Genomic DNA, 21,419 nt, shown 5'->3' on the forward strand with positions numbered 1-21,419 from the left:
ACGTGTGCATGGATGTCACATCAGTGGCTGAGGCAGGAATACACAGATCCACAAACCTAACCACGCCAAGGACCCCTGACTGTGAGCAGAAGCTAGAGAGGGCAGAAAGGGTGCCATGCAGGTTCAAGGAGAGTGGGGCTCTGGTGACCTGTAGCTTCTGGGGCTATAAGACAGTCTGTGTCTGTTGGTCAAGCCTCCAGTCAATATTACTTCATCATGGCTATCCTAGCACCCTAATTTACTGTCTCTAGGCTCTGCCTGACACAGAGCCCCTTGCCATAGGTGGCTCAAACTCTATTCCCTGGCTCTGCTGAGCAGTCACGTGACCCAAGCTTGGGCAGTTGAAATACCCCATCTTTTCCCATACATTGGCTTAGGATAGCCTTCTAATGAGCTTCAACCTCAGAGCTGCTGTTAGAACTGTTGTTACAGACTCCTTCCTGACTCTGAGGTGCCACTACAGCCTAAGAGCCTACAGGAGTGAGTGAGTACTATTTTGAACCTGATGTCACATCCAGCTAAAGAAACTGAGGCACATTATGGCAGCCGGGTGCAGAATCAGTTAGGACAAGAGAGGACCAGGTTTCAGTGGGTCCTCCCTGACACCCACTGTCTCCCCTTCTGAGACCCTCTCATGTTTCCTTTGGAGACTGTTGCCCCTCCCGCCCCCCATGTTCAGTTAGAGGGAGGAGACCATCTCTCACAGGCAGCCTGGACACAAAACAGGTCATCAGGAGCAGCGATGGTTTCTGGATGTTTGGGTAGCACAGCCCCAGCACATCAGAGTAACTCCCAGACATTTGGTAGAAGCCTTGAGAATGAGGCTGTCTCCATGGTGGCTTCTCGGCAGTTTGAGCATCTGCTTGTAGCTGCTGATGGCTATGCTGCTGCAAGGAGCAGAGCCGAGAGGCCCTGTGACAGGACACAGTGACACAGTCAGAGGCCTTGGATATGGTTCTCCCTGAAGGTGTCTCCTGGAGTTTTTTTTTTCTTTTTTCTTAAGGCAGTTCGATGTGAAGTTCTAACACATGCTGAAATACTGGCTTGAGGACTGTGCCAGAATCTTAGGTCCTATTATATTGCCTCTGGAGCAAGCTTGCCTCTCCCCCCACCCCCCCATCTTTGTTCAATGTCTCTTTTCTAGAGGACCTTTTCAGACTTCAAACCCTGTCTAAAGCATGAGTCAACAACTCCTAGAAACCTTCCTTGATCCTTCTATGGCTACTAATTCCTCTCATCACTTTTCTGGCACCTTGTGGCTCCCAAAGTCCTGTTCTGAATCCTCTGTGTCCCACAACCTGTAACAACACTCAGGACATTTATGTAGCTCTGCTGCCCTCCGGTGGCCAACAACAGAAATGCATGAAAACGCATCCTGAATCCCAGCTCCTCCCCATATAAAAGGAGCAGGTTCAGGCAATGGCCACACTGGATGCCCTGTGGTCTTCCTTGCTAACTCTGGTAATTCTGCTCCACCTCTAGAGGTATCCCTACAAACCTCGGCTTTGTTTGTTTTGTTTGCCTGGTTAGTTTGTATCGACCTTGGAACCCAGGAAGTCAAACATGGTAAATGTGGTGGATAGTCTGAGCACGTATGTATCCATGCCTGGAGCTTAGATTTTCAAGACAGACCGTTCAAGGGTCCCAACATATCTTTGTCATGAGGGAAAAGGCAGCTCCGTGCTCAGAAATGGACAGAAGTCTAGCTGACGTTTCTGAGTTCACATACAGCTTCTAAGCGAGATAGGATGTTGAAGAGGCAGTTGGCAGAGCAACAGCAGCCAGTATTGGAATTCTGGGACCGAGTCCTCCATTTTTTTCAGACCAACAAATCCAGAAGAGGAAATGGGCTGCATGGACCCAACGCCTAGTAAGTAGCATGCAGGGCTGAAAAAGACCACTCCTGGGTTCTGGCAGCTCCTTGTGCTTACCCTTCCTTTGGGGTCTGGAAAGAAGAAGCCCAGCTTGGGCCCTGATTCCCTATTCTTGCCAATGCCCAGATTTGTGAGACGATGGGTTGGGGCTTAAGCCATGCAGTTTCTGGTCCTTTGTTTGGTGGTCTGAGCTGCAGAATTGCTGGAAGGCCAGGCTGAGAGCCAGAACTGCTGGCCTCTTTAAGGCTCTCCATCAGAACGTGTGCAGGAAGAGCTCGAAGTGGCTTGCTACTCTCCTGCTTTCCTGGCCCACCCCTGGCCTATCCTATACTGCTGAGGGAAGGACCTCCCATTCTCACCCACCTCGCAGTTCCCTGACCCTACTTTGGATCAGGGACTCCAATCCTCAGAGGACACTCTGTCCTTATATCATGACCAGGACTGGGAAGAGGCCCAAATAGCACCAGAACATTGGGTCAAAGAATTCTCTAGCACTGAGATTAGCTGTCTTGTGTAGAAGGGGGAGTGGCTAGGCGTTTTCACGTCCATTACTGTGGGCCTATACCACAGGGTGTGGCTCAGATTTAGGGTGTATCTTTCCACTTCAAATGATCCAAGAAAAGACCTCACATGCCACGCCTGGCTGGTGGGTTTTAGTTGAATCTAGATGTAGTCAAGATGGCAACCAAGGTCAGCCATCATGCATAGATGTGTTGCTATGTACATGTGGCTTCTCTCTGTCTGCTGCTTACGCTCATGTGGAACTATACACCACTGGGCTGGGTCATTTTCTAGACTACACAAAGCCTGTCTTTAGTTGGGGTTTCTGTTGCTGAGATGAAACATAATGACCAAAGCAACTACAGAGGGAAGGTTTTGGTTTTTTAGCTTACATATTCAGAATCAGAGTCCATTGAGGGAAGCCGAAGCAGGAGCTCAAATCAGGCAGGAACCTGGAGGCAGGAACTGATGCAGAGGGCATGGAGGGGTGCTGCTCATTCATAAGGCTTGTTTATCATGACTTGTTCAGTTTGATTACTTTCTTTCCTTCCTTCCTTCCTTCTTTTCTCTTTTCTTTTCTTTTCTTTTCTTTTTCTTCCTTTTCCTTCCTTCCTTTTCCTTCCTTCCTTTTCCTTCTTTCCTTTCCTTTCCCTTCCCTTCCTTTCCCTTCCTTCCTTTCCCTTCCCTTCCTTCCTTCCTTTCCCCTCCTCCCTTCCTTTCCCTCCCTTCCTTTCCCTCCCTTCCTTTTCCTTCCTTCCTTTATTTCTTCCTTTCTTCCTTTCTCTTCCTTTCTCTTCCTTCCTTCCTTCCTTCCTTCCTTTCTTTCTTTCTTTCTTTCTTTCTTTCTTTCTTTCTTTCTTTCTTTCTTTCTTTCTATTTCTTTCTTCCTTTCTTCCTTTCTCTTTCTTTCTTTCTTTCTTTCTTTCTTTCTTTCTTTCTATTTCTTTCTTTCTTTCTATTTCTCTCTTTCTTTCTATTTCTCTCTTTCTTTCTATTTCTCTCTTTCTTTCTATTTCTCTCTCTCTCTTTCTTTCTTTCTTTCTTTCTTTCTTTCTTTCTTTCTTTCTTTCTTTCTTTCTTCATGTTTTTATTCTTTGTGCACAAAAACTAGCATGATTGGTTCCACTTAGTAGACAATCGAATAATCCATTCAAGGTCGCTTAGTCCAACTTAATGAAGCCTGTGTCCTTCACGTACTGACAGAAGCACTGACGACACATATTCAGCCCATATTTGCAGATCAGACCGTGGCGGTTAGAGCACACATGGCAAGAGCCAAACCTCCATGGGTGACTCCAGTAGAGCTGCTGGTGACCCATCTTGTCTTCAGACACCCAAAGAGGAAAAAGGTCGGTCTGCTTTCTTATAGAACCAGAAACACCAGCCCAGGGGTGGTCACACCTGGGTTCTCCCACATTGATTACTAATTAAGATGTCCTATACCAGTGGTTCTCAACCTTCCTAATGCTGTGACCCTTTAATACAGTTCCTCATGCTGCAGTGACCCCCCAACCATAAAATTATTTTTGTTGCTACTTCATAACTGTAATTTTGCTAGTGTTATGAATCACAATGTAAAATCTGTTTTCTAATGTTTCTAGGTGACACCTGTGAGAGAGTCATTTGATCTCCCTCCCAAGGAGTCACAACCCACAGGTTGAGAACCATTGTCCAATAGGCTTCCCTGCTTACAGCTTGGTCTTCTGGAGGCATTTTTCCCAGTTGAAGTTCCCTCCTCTTAGAAGACTAGAGCTTGGGTCAAGCTGGCATGAAACTACTCAGCACAAAGCCCACACAAACAAGATTTCTAACCCTCTTGGTTTCATACACTGTTTACCTGGGATCTTACAAAGCCCCATAGTTCAGCAGTTTATACACAAGTAAGATTAATGTATGACCCCATCCTCTGCATGTATATTGTTGGTATTCAACTTTCTCTTATGAAGGCCGTGCTTCCATCTCACGACCTCAACCATGTTTGCTTCATCACAGCTGGGCTTCTTATTGGCTTTTTCTTCATAGAAAAGGAGGTGGGCGAGGCTGTTGTTGTAAATGCTATTAATTCTTACTATGACCTGGTCAATCCACCCCAGATAATCAGGACAGAGTCCTATGGGTTTATTTAATCTGTTTTAGCACAATTACTGGGTGATTACCCCTAAACTATTTTTTCCCAGCTGCACCAAGTTACTTGCTGTCTGAGCCCCTCCAACCCCCTGCCACCCTCATTATTTCTGCTCTGTTAGTCTGCCCTTGGGCCGCATTTCACTTGGCCACATGATTTGGTCCATCCTGTCTAATGAGACTTCCTGATCTCCATCTTCTGCCTACTTCTCTCCTCCACCTCCTGGTCCCTACCTTCAGCTCTCAGTCTGGTAACGGAAACCCACTGATCTCTATTCTCCTTAGTAATTGGCTGTAGCCATTTTCACTTAACCAGTCAGAGAAGATTGGTGAGCAAAGTTTATACAACATCATTTGATGTAAATGAGGGACTGCAACCAGACCTTGGGGCCAGTATTTAGCATATGAATACATAGCAGCACCAGGCCAACCCCCCGCACAGATGATTAAGTCTTTGCTCATGCCAGCCAGTTTTATGTAATCCTGCTCTAACCTGATGCAGTCCCATGGTCTCTGGGGAGGAATTAAGCTGTGGAGTTTGGGGAAGAGCAGGATGAGGTGGGACCTTACATGGGGAATCGTCCAGGCTGGGGAAGACTCCTCAGGGCTGCTGCTTTCAGGGCACCGTGCTCTGTCTGTAAGACCACTGAACTCATTGGTCCCACAGGGGGAACTTGGCTTGTCATTGGGACTTTATGTGGAGAGGTAGACACCAGAGAGTATCTCCTGGGAGAAAATTCTCACAACAGATGACATACAATTGTTCATGTCATTAAAACAGGGAAGAACAAGAAAATGTTAAAAAAGAATGTGAAAATGGAATTATTTTTAGGAAAGCAGGATTTGTATATGAAGATCAAAATGGTTAAATGTTTCTGGAATGGAAAGAAAACTAAAAAGCATATGTAAATTATGATGGTATGAGTAAGTTATTTGAGGTATGTAAAAGGTGAGACTTAGAGATATAGACCGGGCTGGTCTCGAGCTCAGAAATCCACCTGCCTCTGCCTCCCAAGTGCTGGGATTAAAGGCATGCACCACCACTGCCTGGCTGAAGGGACATTTCTTAAACTCTTGGACCTCTCTATGATGCTTCTTGTAGGGACCAATAGTGTCAAAAGCAAGAACTAACTGACTCACTGACCACCATGACAAAGTCTGCCAAAGAATTCTTTGCATGGCTTTCTTGACCATTCTCCTTCTCTGACAAGACAGAATTGCTCCAACGGTCTTCCTAACTACACCATCAGTAGGAATGACAGTTATTCTAATAGTCCCCCTTACCTATTTACAGATGTCACCTCACCCACACAGCATGCATGCTCCAAGGATACATACTTTTGCCAAACACCCTGTCATATACCGTTTTTATCATGTCCTTTTAGAGACACTATTTCCCCTTCCTATCACTCCCTTAGCAGCTTGAAGCAGCCTGAGCGATCTGATCTCCAAAGTCCCAACAGCAGTTAGGGCGACCTCTGAGAGGAGGCAGTGAGGGACTAGGAGGTATAAAGATCCCTAGGTGCAGAGAGATAGGGAATGGGCCACAGACAGATAACAAAAAATGGTGAACGACTTCTTCATAATCTGACTCAAGACAAAGACCTGGCAGGCCTTCTCTCTCGCCAGCAGGACCCTCCTCTTTGGATAACTATTCCTAGCTAGAAAGGTAGGTTCAAGCCAGTCCTGTCTAACTGTTTAGCTGAATCTGTGAGCCTATCAGCTTCCCTTTCTTTGTCTAAGTTGACCAATCCAAGATTAGGAGAAGGAGCCCTGCCCTATACCACCATGAATACATACTTATCTGAAGCCATGGACTCTGCAGCTCCCTGTCCGTTATCTAAGCCAATCCAGAATTAAGGGAATAGGACTTATTCCAGGCCAACAACATTTAAAGTCCTCAGCCCTCCAAAGGAGAAAGTGATAGCAGTCCTTTCTCTGCTCTGAAGGGAAACTTTCTCTCTGTGTGCTTTGCATTCTCTCTCTCTCTGTGTCTCTGTCTCTGTTTCTGTCTCTCTGTCTCTCTCTGTCTCTCTCTGTCTCTCTCTGTCTCTCTCTGTCTCTCTCTGTCTCTCTCTGTCTCTCTCTGTCTCTCTCTGTCTCTCTCTGTGTCTCTCTGTGTCTCTCTGTATCTCTGTCTCTCTCTCTCTCTCTCTCTCTCTCTCTGTATGTGTGTATGTGCACATAAGTGCATGGATTTCCCTGGAGCCTGAGCTGCACAAATACCAGATTCTTTTCTTTCTGGAATGAGATTATCTGGACAGTATCTTGGAAGCTAACCTAATTCCCTTTAATATTATATATATATATATATATATATATATATATATATATATATATATATATATATATATATATACACACACACATATATATATATACATATATATCACATATAATATTAAATATATTTGAAATATAAGACATCATATTAATATGAAATTAACAATTCAACGATTAAATTTAATTATAGATAATAAATAATAACATCATATATAATTATATGTATATTCATTCATTCTATTGGTTCTGTTCGCTTAGAGAACTCTGGCTGATATGGCAGAGAACTTGATCCATAAGTTACCACACTGCTCCATTATCTTACTGGTATTTTTCTAATTGGACCAAGGGAACAGCAGGAAGCAACCAATTTGAACTTGTTGGTAAAGTCTATGTGCATGAGAGAATGAGAAATAAATCCAAACAAAATTCAGAGTTATTCCATATCGTAACATCTCTGGCAGTTTGGTGGTGTAGGGAATGCAGAGACATTCCTTCTAAGATAAAAGTTACCTTGTGCCTAGTGCCTCCCACCCAGGCAAAAGCATAGTGTTCAGTGCGCATGCTCAGACAGAAATGCAGTGTTCACTGGGCATGCTCAGATTTAGAGGCAGCACAAACCCTACCTGAGTGTCAGTGAGTCCAAGCTTCTATGAAGTGTGCTCTGTCACTTGTGCCAAATAATCAAGGAAGCTTGATGGCGCCAGTGGCATGCTGGGACGCTGTTTGGAGCTTTTGTGAGGCCTGCACAGGTTAGTCACAGAGGAGGCACTTGGGATTTTTGGATGAGACCCTGCCGTCATAGGCAGACTCTTTCTCCTTTGAGTGACAGCTCTTGGCCTGCCCGCTATTAAGCCTTAATGGAAAATGGAACACTTTACAATGGAAAACCAAGTTACTATGTGACCTTAGATGTTCATCATACATGTTACCTGACCCACTAAGCCATAAAGTCAGATGTGCACAACAAATAGAAGTGGTACATGTGTCATAGTGACTGAGCAAGTCCTGTAGGCAAAAGCAAGTTACATGAAGAATTTCCTCAAATGCCTATAGTTCCTATTATAGTTCCAACACCTTCTGATTTATAGTCGGAGCCCATGGCTACATGGGGTATGCTTTATGATTGGTTGATTGAGGAATAGAAGACTAGGGCCTGTTTTATAGGCAGTTCTTTATGCTATGCAGGCACTACCTAGAAGTGGATGGCAGCAGCATTACAATGTTGCTCATTCCTGTGTATTTGTTTAGGTCACATGGATGTGTGAGCACACATGTGCCAGAAATTAAATGGATCCATGTGTTTACCAGCATGAATATTTATATTCATTTACATGCATATACATATATAGTTGTGACTAACACTATGTTTATATGTATTTAAATATAAATAGAGTGAGATCTGGATGCATGTAACTACCTGTGTTCTTACTTATGCACACATGAACATGTGTACATTCCTGGAAACATGTGGACTGGTATGTTAATTGTGTGTGTATATATATATGTACACACACATTTATATGTGTGTGAATATAAGTGCTTATACATAGCACATTTGTACACATAAACTTGCTAATATAAGAACACACATGTGTATACAAATGTGTTTCTGTGTACTACATGCTGGTGAATGCATGTGTTTGCATGTTCATATGTGCTTGTAAGCATATGAAAAAGTACTTGTAAGCATATGAAAAAAATATGTGTGCATGCATATACCTGTCTATACATGTCTTTACTCATATGTGTGAACTGTGTACCTATGTGAGTATTGTGTCTGCATGTATATAAATGCACACATGTTCATGTGACTTCACATGTAGCTTATTGGCCTACATAAGAAAATATGTTTACTTATACATGTGTGAGTTTGTCTGTATGCTTATCTGTACATATATTTACATATTTGTGTATATCCATTTGAAGACAATTTTTCTTAAGTTTGTCTTAATTTTCTTGCATATATTTAAGTCCAAGGTACTCTAGTATTGGGGTGTAACTTAGTGGGTATATGACTAGCTCATGTGGTCTTAAATTCTGTTCTCAGAACAACAATTATAAAAGGGCTAACAAAAAACCCTTTACTGGCTCCCCCTTCTCAGAGAAGAAGAGGAGACTGCAATGGGAGGAAGATCTGTATGTGGGGGTACTAGGAGGAGAGGGGAGGGTGATATTGGGATGTAAAGCAAATAAATAAATTAATTAAAAGAAAAATAAATTAAACTATTGCTTAAAAACAAACAAACAAACCAACCAACCAACCAACCAACCAACCAACCAACCAACCAAGCCCTTTACCCCTTGTTTTAGTTACAGTTTTACTGCAAGAAGAGGCATTATGACCAAGGCAACTCTTATAAAGGACAACATTTAATTAGGGCTAGCTCACAGTTTCAGAGGTTCAATTCATCATCATCACAGCAGGATGCAGGCAGACATGGTGCTGGAGGAGTCATGAGTTTTGTATCCCGATCTAAGGCTGGCAGGAGACTGTCTTCTGCAGGCAGCCAGGAGGAAGGTCTCTACTGCACTAGGCAGAGCTTGAGCATAAGACCTCAAAGCCTGCCTACCCAGTGACATACTTCCTCCTACAAGGCCACACCTATTCCAACAAGGCCACACTTCCTAGTGGTGCTACTTCCCGTGGCCAAGCATATTCAAACCACCAAATTCTACTTCCTGGATCCCATAGGCTTGTTCAAATACATGAGTCTGTGGGGCCCATACCTAGCCATAGCATAATAAAAAGTACATTTAGTCCAGGTTCAAAGTCTCTATAGTCTATAACAGTCTCAAAAATGTCCAAAGTTCAAAGTTTCTTCTGAGATCATGCAATCTTTTAACTGTAATCCCCTATGAAGTCAAAAACAGAAAGCAGATCACATACTTCCAACATATCATGGCACAGGATATACATTACCATTCTAAAACATCACAGTGAGGAAATATTGTATCAAAGCAAGACCAAAACCCAGCTGGGCAAACTCCAAACTCTGCATCTCCATGTCTGATGTCCATCTCCTTTCTGCTTTGTTGACTGCAACACAATTCTTTCTCTTGAGCTGGTTCTACTCCCTGTTAGCAGCTTTCCTTGGCAGATAACCCACAGCATCTTTAACATCTTGGTGTCTCCAAGACAACTTCAACTTCACAGCTTCTTGTTCCAATGTCTGGGATCCACACATGATCTCTGGACTTCTCCAAAGGGCTTGAATCACTTCTCCAGATCTGCCCTCTGTAGCACTCTTTGACTCCACTTCACTGTTGCTGCTGCTGTTGGTGGTCATCTCATGGTACTGGCATCTCCAATATGCTGGGGTCTCCTGCTGCAGCTAGACTTTACCATGGTGCAAAGCCTCAGCTTTTTTTTCCCATTTTTATTAGGTATTTAGCTCATTTACATTTCCAATGCTATACCAAAAGTCCCCCATACCCACCCACCCCCACTCCCCTACCCACCCACTCCCCCTTTTTGGCCCTGGCGTTCCCCTGTACTGGGGCATATAAAGTTTGCAAGTCCAATGGGCCTCTCTTTGCAGTGATGGCCGACTAGGCCATCTTTTGATACATATGCAGCTAGAGACAAGAGCTCCGGGGTACTGCTTAGTTCATATTGTTGTTCCACCTATAGGGTTGCAGTTCCCTTTAGTTCCTTGGGTGCTTTCTCTAGTTCCTCCATTGGGAGCCCTGTGGTCCATTCAATAGGTGACTGTGAGCATCCACTTCTGTGTTTGCTAGGCCCTGGCATAGTCTCACAAGAGACAGCTATATCTGGATCCTTTCAGCAAAATCTTGCTAGTGTATGCAATGGTGTCAGCGTTTGGAAGCTGATCATGGGATGGATCTCTGGATATGGCAATCACTAGATGGTCCATCCTTTTGTCACACTTCCAAATTTTGTCTCTGTAACTCCTTCCATGGGTGTTTTGTTTCCTATTCTAAGAAGGGGCAAAGTGTCCACACTTTGGTCTTCGTTCTCTTGAGTTTAATGTGTTTAGCAAATTGTATCTTATATCTTGGGTATCCTAAGTTTCTGGGCTAATATCCACTTATCAGTGAGTACATATTGTGAAAGTTCCTTTGTGATTGGGTTACCTCACTCAGGATGATGCCCTCCAGGTCCATCCATTTGGCTAGGAATTTCATAAATTCATTCTTTTTAATAGCTGAGTAGTACTCCATTGTGTAAATGTACCACATTTTCTGTATCCATTCCTCTGTTGAGGGGCATCTGGGTTCTTTCCAGCTTCTGGCTATTATAAATAAGGCTGCTACGAACATAGTGGAGCATGTGTCCTTCTTACCGGTTGGGGCATCTTCTGGGTATATGCCCAGAAGAGGTATTGCTGGATCTTCCGGTAGTACTATGTCCAATTTTCTGAGGAACCGCCAGACTGATTTCCAGAGTGGTTGTACAAGCTTGCAATCCCACCAACAATGGAGGAGTGTTCCTCTTTCTCCACATCCTCACCAGCATCTGCTGTCACCTGAATTTTTCATCTTAGCCATTCTGACTGGTGTGAGGTAGAATCTCAGGGTTGTTTTGATTTGCATTTCCCTGATGATTAAGGATTTTTTCAGGTGCTTCTCTGCCATTCGGTATTCCTCGGGTGAGAAATCTTTGTTTAGTTCTGAGTCCCATTTTTTTTAATGGGGTTATTTGATTTTATGGAGTCTACCTTCTTGAGTTCTTTATATATATTGGATATTAGTCCCCTGTCTGATTTGGGATACGTAAAGATCCTTTCCCAATCTGTTGGTGGTCTTTTTGTCTTATTGACAGTGTCTTTTGCCTTGCAGAAGCTTTGCAATTTTATGAGGTCCCATTTATCGATTCTCGATCTTACAGCACAAGCCATTGCTGTTCTATTCAGGAATTTTCCCCCTGTACCCATATCTTCGAGGCTTTACCCTACTTTCTCCTCTATAAGTTTCAGTGTCTCTGGTTTTATGTGGAGATCCTTAATCCACTTAGATTTGACCTTAGTACAAGGAGATAGTAATGGATCAATTCACAATCTTCTACATGATAACAGCCAGTTGTGCCAGCACCATTTGTTGAAAATGCTGTCTTTTTTCCACTGGATGGTTTTAGCTCCCTTGTCAAAGATCAAATGACCATAGGCGTGTGGGTTCATCTCTGGGTCTTCAATTCTGTTCCATTGGTCTACTTGTCTGTCGCTATACCAGTACCATGCAGTTTTTATCACAATTGCTCTGTAGTACAGCTTTAGGTTGGGCATGGTGATTCCACCAGAGGTTCTTTTATCCTTGAGAAGAGTTTTTGCTATCCTAAAAGCCTCAGCTTTTTTGCATGACCTCTTCAGTCTTGAGATGTCAACCACAACAGAGGCTTTACCAATGGTCTTCCCTGCCTCTCACAGTGTCAAGTGTCAGCTACTCTCCATCATCTCTTCATATCTTCAAAACCAGTGCCACCTGTGTGATTCTTACACATCACTAGGTCTAAGCTGCAGCACAAGGTACCATTTTGGCTCTTTGGAACACAGCTTCTTTTTGCTCTCAGAAAACACTTCCCAGAAGATTTCACCTCAGTAATGCTGATCTCTTCTTAATTACCACTAATTTCTTAGCTCCAGCTAACCAGCCTCAATTGCCCTAGTAGTCCCTTCTATTCTTGACTCTAAAGCCAGAGCCACATGGCCAAAGCTGCTGAGTTCTGCTTCTTGCTGGGGCTGGAACCTGGTCCCTTTATTCAGTTACATCTTTACCAGATTTCTGTTTTCAACAGATTTCTTTACTACCCCAGCTTGGCTGCCATGGAACTTGCTCCATAGTGACTTTGATCTCAGAGATCTGCTTGCCTCTGTCTACTGGGATTAAAGGCATTTACTGTCGGCCCTGGACCTGAGCTTTTCTTTAATTCCTTTTCACAATATCTTTTAAAATTCTGGATTGTAGTTAATTCCAGATATAGTCAAGTTGACAACAAAGACTGACCTTCACAATGCATCTGTCGTTAATTTGACATACAATCATATTTCCTTATGTCCAAATGAATACATTAACCAGGTCATAATACCAAAATGATATAACTATCCCTTGTTCAATTGCAAATGCATAACAATAAGCTTAGCTGGGTGAGATTTTGGCCCAAGGTCAACTTCCCTTAGTTCCATTTAATATCTTTGAACACAGGATTTAGCTACATTGTACTTTCGGGTGCCCCTTTACTCTTTTTTTTTTATGGTGAAATAAATGTTTATATTTAGAATTATCCATCTGGACTCAGTTTAGAGGATCCCAATCTTGTTGGCAACATCTAGGGCATCATAATCAGGAGCCAAGAGAACATACACCTTCTCTCTGTCAGGCCTTATCGAGGTATTGGCTTTGGACACATCAATGCCATAGAGTTTCTTGATCGCCTGCCTGTTTGATCTGGTGCTTGTTGGCCTTGACATCCACAATGAATACCAACGTGTTTTTGTCCTCTATCTTCTTCATGGCTGACTCGGTGGTCACAGGGGAATTTGATGATGGCATAGTGGTCAAGCTTGCTTCTCCTGGGTGCACTCTTTTGAGGCTATTTGGGTTGCCTCCAGAGCCACGGGGTCTTGGGCCATCTGAAGGTGGGTGATGTGTGGATCTTTTTCTTTTTGTGGCTGTGGATGCCTTTCAACCCTGCCTTCTTAGCTTTCAAGGCCTTCGCTTTGGCTTTGGCTTTGGCTTTGGGAGGAGCAGGAGCTTCCTACTTTGCTTTTGGTGCCATCTTGGTAAGAAGGTCCCTTTACTCTTTGAACCACACATTTTGTATTTTTCCTTTCTAAGTTTGCTATGCTTGATCAAAACACTCCTCATAAGCGTGAACCATAGCACTGAGTCTAAATTTTGTTGATTTGAGACTTCCTTCCTCAATTCAATTAATTTGATGAATCGCTTCACCTTAGTCTCAGGCAGACTCTGGACAAGGGCAAAGAGCAGCCACAATCTTCTCCAAAATATTACAATGCAGTCTCTAGGTCACATACTAAAATATTTCTCCTATAAAACCTCTAGAGCCAGGCTCCCCCAATTCAAATCTCCCTCAACATCACTGTCTTCCATGTTTCTGCTAGTATGGCCCATTGACTCCCACATAAAGCATCCCACTGCTTTCCAAAGTCCCCAGATCCATACTTCTCCAAACCAAACCATGGTCAGGTCTATCACAGCAATGACACACTCCTGGTACCAACTTCTGTCTTAGTTAGGATTTTATGCTATGAAGATGCACCATGACCATGGCAACTTTTACCTGTTCTCCTGTAATTCTTTAAGGGATTTTTGTGTTTTCTCTTTAAGGGCTTTTACCTGTTTAGCTGTGTTCTTCTATATTTTTAAAAGGGAGTTATTAATATCCTTCTTAAAATCCTCTATCAGCATCATGAAATATGATTTTAAATCTGAATCTTGCTTTTCCAGTGTGTTGGAGTATCCAGGACTCACTGTGGTGGGAATACTGGGTTTTGATGCTAAGTAGTCTTGGTTTCGGTTGGTAAGATTCTTGTGTTTGCCTTTCACCTTCTGGTAATCTCTGGTGTTAGATGTTCTTGCTGTCTCTGGCTGGAGCTTGTTCCTCCTGTGAGTCTGTAAGCCTGTGTCAGCACTCCTGAGAGACCAGCTCTCTCCTGGCAAGACCAGTGCACAGAGGGCTGTGGAACAACCCCACCTCCTGGCTGCAGATGTAGGCTCGTAGGACCCTGTCTCAGCTGCTCTGTTACTTCTGCAGCCTGTGCACTCCTGAGTGGACCCACCTTAGAGAGACACAGGAGAGAAAATGGCAGTCTCCCTTGAGTCCCAGGATCAGAGCACCCCCTGGAGGCAAGCTCTCCTCTGGCAGGGAAGGTGCACAGAGTGTCAATATTCAAAATAGAGGCTGATGAGGAAGCCCAGTGCAAAGGCACTTGGTACCAAGTTTGACATCCTGAGTTGGATGTGTGTGTTCCACATGGTAAGAGGAGAAAACTCTCACAAACTGTCTACTGACCTGAACAGGTACACTGGGACATGTGTGTGAGCCAGGTTCAGAGGTGCAGTCCATTATCATCAAGACAGGAGCATGGCAGCATCCAGTCAGTCCTGGTGTCGGTAGAGCTGTCAGTTCTATATTTTCATCTGAAGTCTGTTAGCAGAATATTGACTTCCAGGAGCTAGGATGAGGGTCTTAGGGCCCACACCCACAGGGACACAACAAGTCCATGGCAACTTTTATAAGAAAAACATTTAACTGGGGCTGGCTTAGAGTTCAGAGGTTCAGTCTATTATCAGCATGGTGGAAATATGGCTGAATGAAGGCAGATATGGTGCTAGAGAGGTAGCTGAGAGTTCTACATCATGATTCACAAGCAGCAGAATGAAGACACACTGGCCAGACTTGAGCTTATAAGGCCTCAAAGCCATAGTGACACACTTTCTCTTACAAGACCATACTCCTAATAATCTCACTTCCTATGTGTCAAACATTCACACAAATGAGTCTGTGGGAGCTTTTCTAGTTCAAACTGCCATGCACACACTCAACTACCACATACTTTTACACACTCATGCACATTAATGCTCATACACACTCTTGCTCACAGTCTTACACACTCACACATAATAACACACACAGAGCCATAACCTCACACACAGAACTCTCAAAAACATATCTACATTCACTTTCCCTCATATTTGCTATGTTTACCCATGCTAAAATAGCCACATTAACTCATACAATTATACACACATGTTGTCAAGATCACACACCTTCATACACTTTTGAGTACATTGGACACTCATACATCTACACATTCATTTGTGCTAACACTCAGAGTAAAAAAGTCAGACTCCCCACCAGAAAGTAGTAGAAGGCTACACAGAGAAAGCCTGTCGCAAAAACAACCAACCAACCAACCAACCAACCCTCCAAACAAAACCAAAAAACCAAAAATCAAGAAACAAAAAAACAAATCAAACCAAAACTCAGACTCCCATTCACACAGATTCACATCCATACGCTCTTCCTTCCATTACACACTCTTGCACACTCATGCAAGCATACTCTTTACACACACATACACATACACACACAAACACACACATTGACATCGACTCAGCCACACACAATCTCAATAACACACTCATGTAAACTCACAGTTCCTCACACAATCATCATTTTACACACAATTATGCACTCTTGTACACTCACATGCACTTTCATACTCACACTTTGTATACTCATACGCAAGCAGACCTACAAATACTCACACATTAATACAAAGTAATACATGGATATAACACAGACAAACATACAGACTCAGTCACACAAGTTCATATATGTCCAAACACTCATGTACACTTACAAACATTAACATTAACCTAGCTCTAACACTAATCCTAACCAATAACAGACTAACCCAAACCCTAAAGTTAACTAAAAAATAACACTAACTCTAAATCTAAACTTGTTCTAACCCTACCCATAACAATATCTATATCTCTAAGTGAAAACCTAAGCCAAGCATGTACCCAACTCTAACTCTAAAGCTGTTTCCCAAGTCTAACCATAACCTAATGCTAACTTTAAGCCTGTCCTTAACACTGCTTTTATCCCTGACTCTAACAAAGACCTACAACTAAATTTAACTATATCTATAGACATAACTGTTTTCCTCATCAAATCATAATCTTATCATTAAACTTAACCTCTTTATAAACATAACCCTAACAGTAACTCTAACCTTATAGCATAGCCCTAACCATAGTCTTGGCCCTGAACTAAATATTACACTAAGAAAGATACTAACTGTTCCTAATCATAACTCTAAACCTAAATCTAATCCTATTTCTAAGATTTCCTTAACCATATTCTTAAAGATAGCTTGTTGCTAACCTTAACCCTTTTCCCAACCAAACCCTAAACATAATACAAGCACTAAACCTAATTCTAACGCTAACTCTAAATTTTCCAAACCTAATCATAACCCTAACTTTAAACCTAACTCCATTTTGAGCCATAATTTTAATCTTAACTCTATCACAAACACCTGATAAACTGATCCCCAAGAGCCCCATCCTAACTCTAATCCTAAACCTAAGACTATCTTAATGCTAAAGCTAGCCCTAACTTAACTCCTAGCCCTAGCCCTCACCCTGCCTGACCCTAACACTGCCATAGCCCTCACACGAACCCTATTCCTAATACTGAACACACCCCTAGCCTTAAAGTGAACTGCAATTCCAATCCTTACCACAGTCAACTATAACCATCAATCTAACCCAGCCCTAACTGTAGACTTGTGTGAACCTAAACCCTGACCCTATTCCTAACAGATTTTATGATCGAGTGGCAATTAATTTGAAGTTCAAAGATTTTGAGATCAAGGCCACATGCTCATTGTTAGGCAGGGCCATCGGACCCAAAGCTCCTGTGCACAGGAAGTGGGAGGGGAAAGAGGTCCACTAGCAGAATGAAACCTCATCGACTTTGCTTTGCTCCTAGGGTTTGAGATGGGGCCAAGGACCAAATGTATGCTAGATAATAAATGCTCTGTCTGTGAGCTACACCCAAGAGCTTTGTGTGAGCATTTTCTAGTGAGCCATTTACCTTAGGGGAAGACGTTCAGCATTCCATTTTTAAAACACAGGTAGAGGAAGAGGGTGGACTGAATATGCTTGGCCCAAGGGAACTGGCACTACTGGGAGATGTGGCCTTGTGGGAATAGGTGTGGCCTTGTTGGAGGAAGTGTGTCATTGTATAGGCAGGCTTTGAGGTCCTATGCCCAGGCTCTACCTAGTGCAGAAGAGACCCTCCTCTCGGCTGCATGCGGAAGACAGTCTCCTTGCCTGCTTTCAGAACAAGATGCAGAACTCTCAGCTCCTTCTACCGCACTGTGTCTGTCTGCTTCCTGCCAGGATGATAATGGACTGAACCTCTGAAACTGTATGCCAGCCCCAGTTAAATGTTGTCTTTTACAAGAGTTGCCTTGGTCATAGTTAGTGTTTCTTCATAGCAATGAAACCCAAATGGAGACACTGGCATTACTAATTTCTTACTGTACTGACCTGTGAATGGGAACACAAGGATCCCGGGCTGTGTGATGTAACTTGTTTATAGCACTGAACGAATGGAGAACCCAAATGCCCTCAAATGAGGTGATGGTAAACTGGCATAACTCCAAGTGGAATGCTGTAGAGCAGTGTTTCTCAACCTGTGGGTCACGACCCTTTGGAGCCAAATGACACTTTCACAGGGGTTGCATATCAGATAAACTGCATATCAGATATTTATACTACGATTCATAACAGTGTCAGAATTACAGTTATGAAGTTAGCAATGAAAATAACTATGGTTGGGGGTCACCACAACATGAGGAGCTGTATTAAAGAGTTTCACATTAGGAAGGTTGAGAACGCTGCTGTAGAGGCATCGATGAGCCAAAGCAAGGGCCATATCCCCTGATGCGCCCATCCTGCCACCTCATTGGTACAGATTTGAGTATTTACTACACCCCAAAGACTATTCTAGGCTACGAGATGGGAGAAAGGTCAAATGCCAACATCCCTGAAGAATCTCTGTAAAACATGTGAATGAGTATAGTATAACTATGCAGATAAGCCCTTTGGATTGCACACAGAGGGGAATACCCAGGGACAGCAGAAAGCCAGTATAGCAAGGCTTGTTGTAGTCAATAAAGAGCATAGAAGGACAGTGTGGCCTGAGTGGAGGAGGAATGAGTAAAGCTGGATGAGACAGGTCCTGTGGTGCTTTATGGCTCACATGGCATGTACACATGGTCCATATGGTAGGCACTGTCCTTCACCACAGACTCCATCACTCGCTGCCATGAGCTTCCCATATAGGGTATGCAAACTGGCTCACACAGGGAGACACCAGCCTTGGCATCTTCAATAAAATGGGACTCTAATTTTATATGTTGCTCACGGGAGGACAAATGAACAGGTGAGTGAGAGAGAGAAGGTGGAATCTGGGCACAGCCATATCCTGAACTAAGCTGTAAAAGTGAGATTCTCAAGTGAGCCAGCAGAGGGCACGATTGGACTTTGGAACAAGCCTGGGCTGAAGTAGAAAGCAACCTGATATTTGTCCTCTGAAATTGAAAAATACCCCTTTTCCTAAGATGAGGAAAACAGGGAGATGGGTTGGGATGGTAGGAGCGAAGATTGCCTCACATGCATCAATGCTCTTAGACCTCTGCTATGTGCATCTAGCTAGCATCTAAGTGCTGACAGGGAAGCAGGCTGACCCATTCTCAGTGGGAACAAGGAGTAGATGTAGTCAGAGCTGAGAGGTAAGGGTGGAGATCTTCAGGGACACCTGCATGCTTAGAAACGGGCCAAGAGTCTACAGCCAGAACACCCTGAACCGTGTCTGACTTTAGAAGATAAGCAGAATCAGGCCTTGGATGGGAGAAAGTGGGAAGGGGAAGTCACACAAATGCAGAAGAGAGCTGCCACTGAGGAAGTCCCACCCAACACAGAACAGCTGAATGGGGGAAGATGGTGTAGGGTGACCACAGGTCAATGAGGGAAGTAACAGAGCCTTCAACGTGGACAAGACTGAGATCAATAGCCCAGATGGGGCAGGCATATTGACACTTCCAGGGTCAGGGAAGATCGGTTTATGAAGGTAAGTGTTGGGATTTTTTTCCCCCAGGGAGTAGAATAATAAGGTTGATGCATAGCATGCCAAGAGTCTGAGCTTCGAGACAAAGAGCCTCACTGCATTTTGGCATTCAGAAGGGTCTAGAGCCACACAGAGAGAAGACACTCAGGCTGGGCATGGGGTGTCGAAGGACTGCTGCAGAGTCTAGGTGCTGGGAACTCCACATGGTGGAGAAGGGTGGACAGCAAAGATTAGAAATGGTGCTAAAAAACAAAAGTCCCATGGGTGTCCACTGTGATAGGGGGCGAGGGATGGGGCTCATCTGAGGTAGCACTGTCAAGTGCAAGTGGATGGCTAAGGAGCAGGTTAGGGTGCTGGATAAAAAGTGAGTAAAAAAAGGTATTAGGAGTGGATGGATAGGGTTTAACTGACAACCATGATCTTCACTGAAGGCTGTCCAGACTTATTACAGCACCCAAGGAAGTCTACAGGCTGAGGAATATAATTTGACCCAGCAAAGACTCTCTGTTAGAAGTTCCCTTCAAAGAGAAGAGGAACATGGAACCCCTGCACGGAGCAAGCAGTGGTGCCTGAGATGGGTGTCCTTCAACGTACTCTTGACTTCTCTCCCATTGAGGTGGAACACACAGAAGTGGCTAGCTGGACATATTAGAGTTTGCTAGTTAAACAAGACATCCAGATTGCTGTAGTGGTCCTGAAGGTTAGTTTGGTTAGCAGGGAACAAGAAGCTGGGGAAGTATAGAAAGAAACTGGTCAATGATGGTTGCCTTAATCATAGTCCTACGATGGGCGCCCAACCCACAGCCAAGAGTCTGACTCAGGTGTCACTCGATGAACTGATGAGGGCCTAAATCAAGGGTAGACTTTTCTGTGAGGAGACATGGGTTAGTGATGGGGATACCCTAAAAGGCAAGAATGGGGACAGAGATAGAGTGAGGAATCCGCTAAAGAGTCAGGCACCCCCATATTTTGAGAAGCTCCTTGGACAACAGAACTTTAGAAGTCATGAGAGTGAATGGCCTGTTTCTTTCTTTTGATTTACAGCCTGTGAACAACTCAAGTGTTTCCCAGGTCTCATGCCCAGCAGGTCTGATCATAAATGTGCATATTCATAAAGACTGAACCCAGAGGCAGGGGAGGCTCTTCTTATCCCCCCTGGTATGGTGCTTGCAGCTCACAGCACATGGCACTGTAAGGCCCTTTCTGACCCTTGACCAGCAACAGGTCAGTATCTGTTCTGAGTAGGACACCATAGAATAGGATTTGGATTCAAACATCTGGATCTATATCCCATGAGTCTAATCATGATGCCTTGTTTCCTGTTATCACACATTAACCACACACCCCTCCATAACAAACTTCCATCACTCCCCACCCCACCCCCGTGTTGTACTACCAATTCTCCTCCTCCTCTGTGTGTGTGTGTTTTTTTGTTTGTTTGTTTGTTTGTTTTTTGGTTTTGTTTTTTTTTTTTTTTTGAGACAGGGTCTCTCTATGTAGCCCAGGCTGTCCTAGAACTTGCTCTGTAGACCAGGCTGGTCTTGAACTCAGATCTGCCTGCCTCTGCCTCCCAAGTGCTGGGATTAAAGGTATGCATCATTACCACTGGCTTATATTTACTTCTGAAGAAATCTTCACTACTTCTTCTGAATTGTTGGCTTTCTTTCTTTTTTTTTTTAACAGAAAATTACATCCTATTCTGCCTTTTATTGTTGTTGTTAATACTCTTTGCTAATATCTTGAAATGACTATTTCTGTGACTTTTAATAGAAACTTAATTTAAATTGTGTTCAAGCTGTCTTTTAAAACTTAATCACTCAAGTTACAAAAACTGAGAACATCTATCACTCTCCCTACCCCCACCCTGCCTCACACCATCCTCAAGGCAATTGTGCCAGGTCATGTAGTCTCTTTCTAGATTCCTCTGGTGTGTTCCCCACGTGCCTCCTAAATCTTTGTTTTCATTTTAGTAGAAGCTGGAACACTCCTTACTCTAGCCAGAGCTTTTG

The 21,419-nt window shown here is 43.5% G+C and overlaps 1 long non-coding RNA gene and 1 pseudogene across 2 annotated transcripts in view; one reads left to right on the forward strand and one right to left on the reverse strand.

Annotated features, from left to right (window-relative positions):
* Positions 1-1,756: 1,756 nt before the first annotated feature.
* The window catches only part of Gm30688, a 46,173-nt gene continuing 26,510 nt past the window's right edge, over positions 1,757-21,419 (forward strand). For both annotated transcript variants that reach the window (XR_001785327.2, XR_001785328.2), the window contains exons 1-2: positions 1,757-1,870; positions 20,455-20,601. This is a non-coding gene — a long non-coding RNA (predicted gene, 30688). The remainder of the gene's footprint in view (positions 1,871-20,454; positions 20,602-21,419) is intronic.
* Positions 3,463-3,823, reverse strand: Gm44803 (annotated as a pseudogene).

Source organism: Mus musculus, chromosome 6 (assembly GCF_000001635.26).
Source record: "Mus musculus strain C57BL/6J chromosome 6, GRCm38.p6 C57BL/6J".
Taxonomy (NCBI): Eukaryota; Metazoa; Chordata; class Mammalia; order Rodentia; family Muridae; genus Mus; species Mus musculus.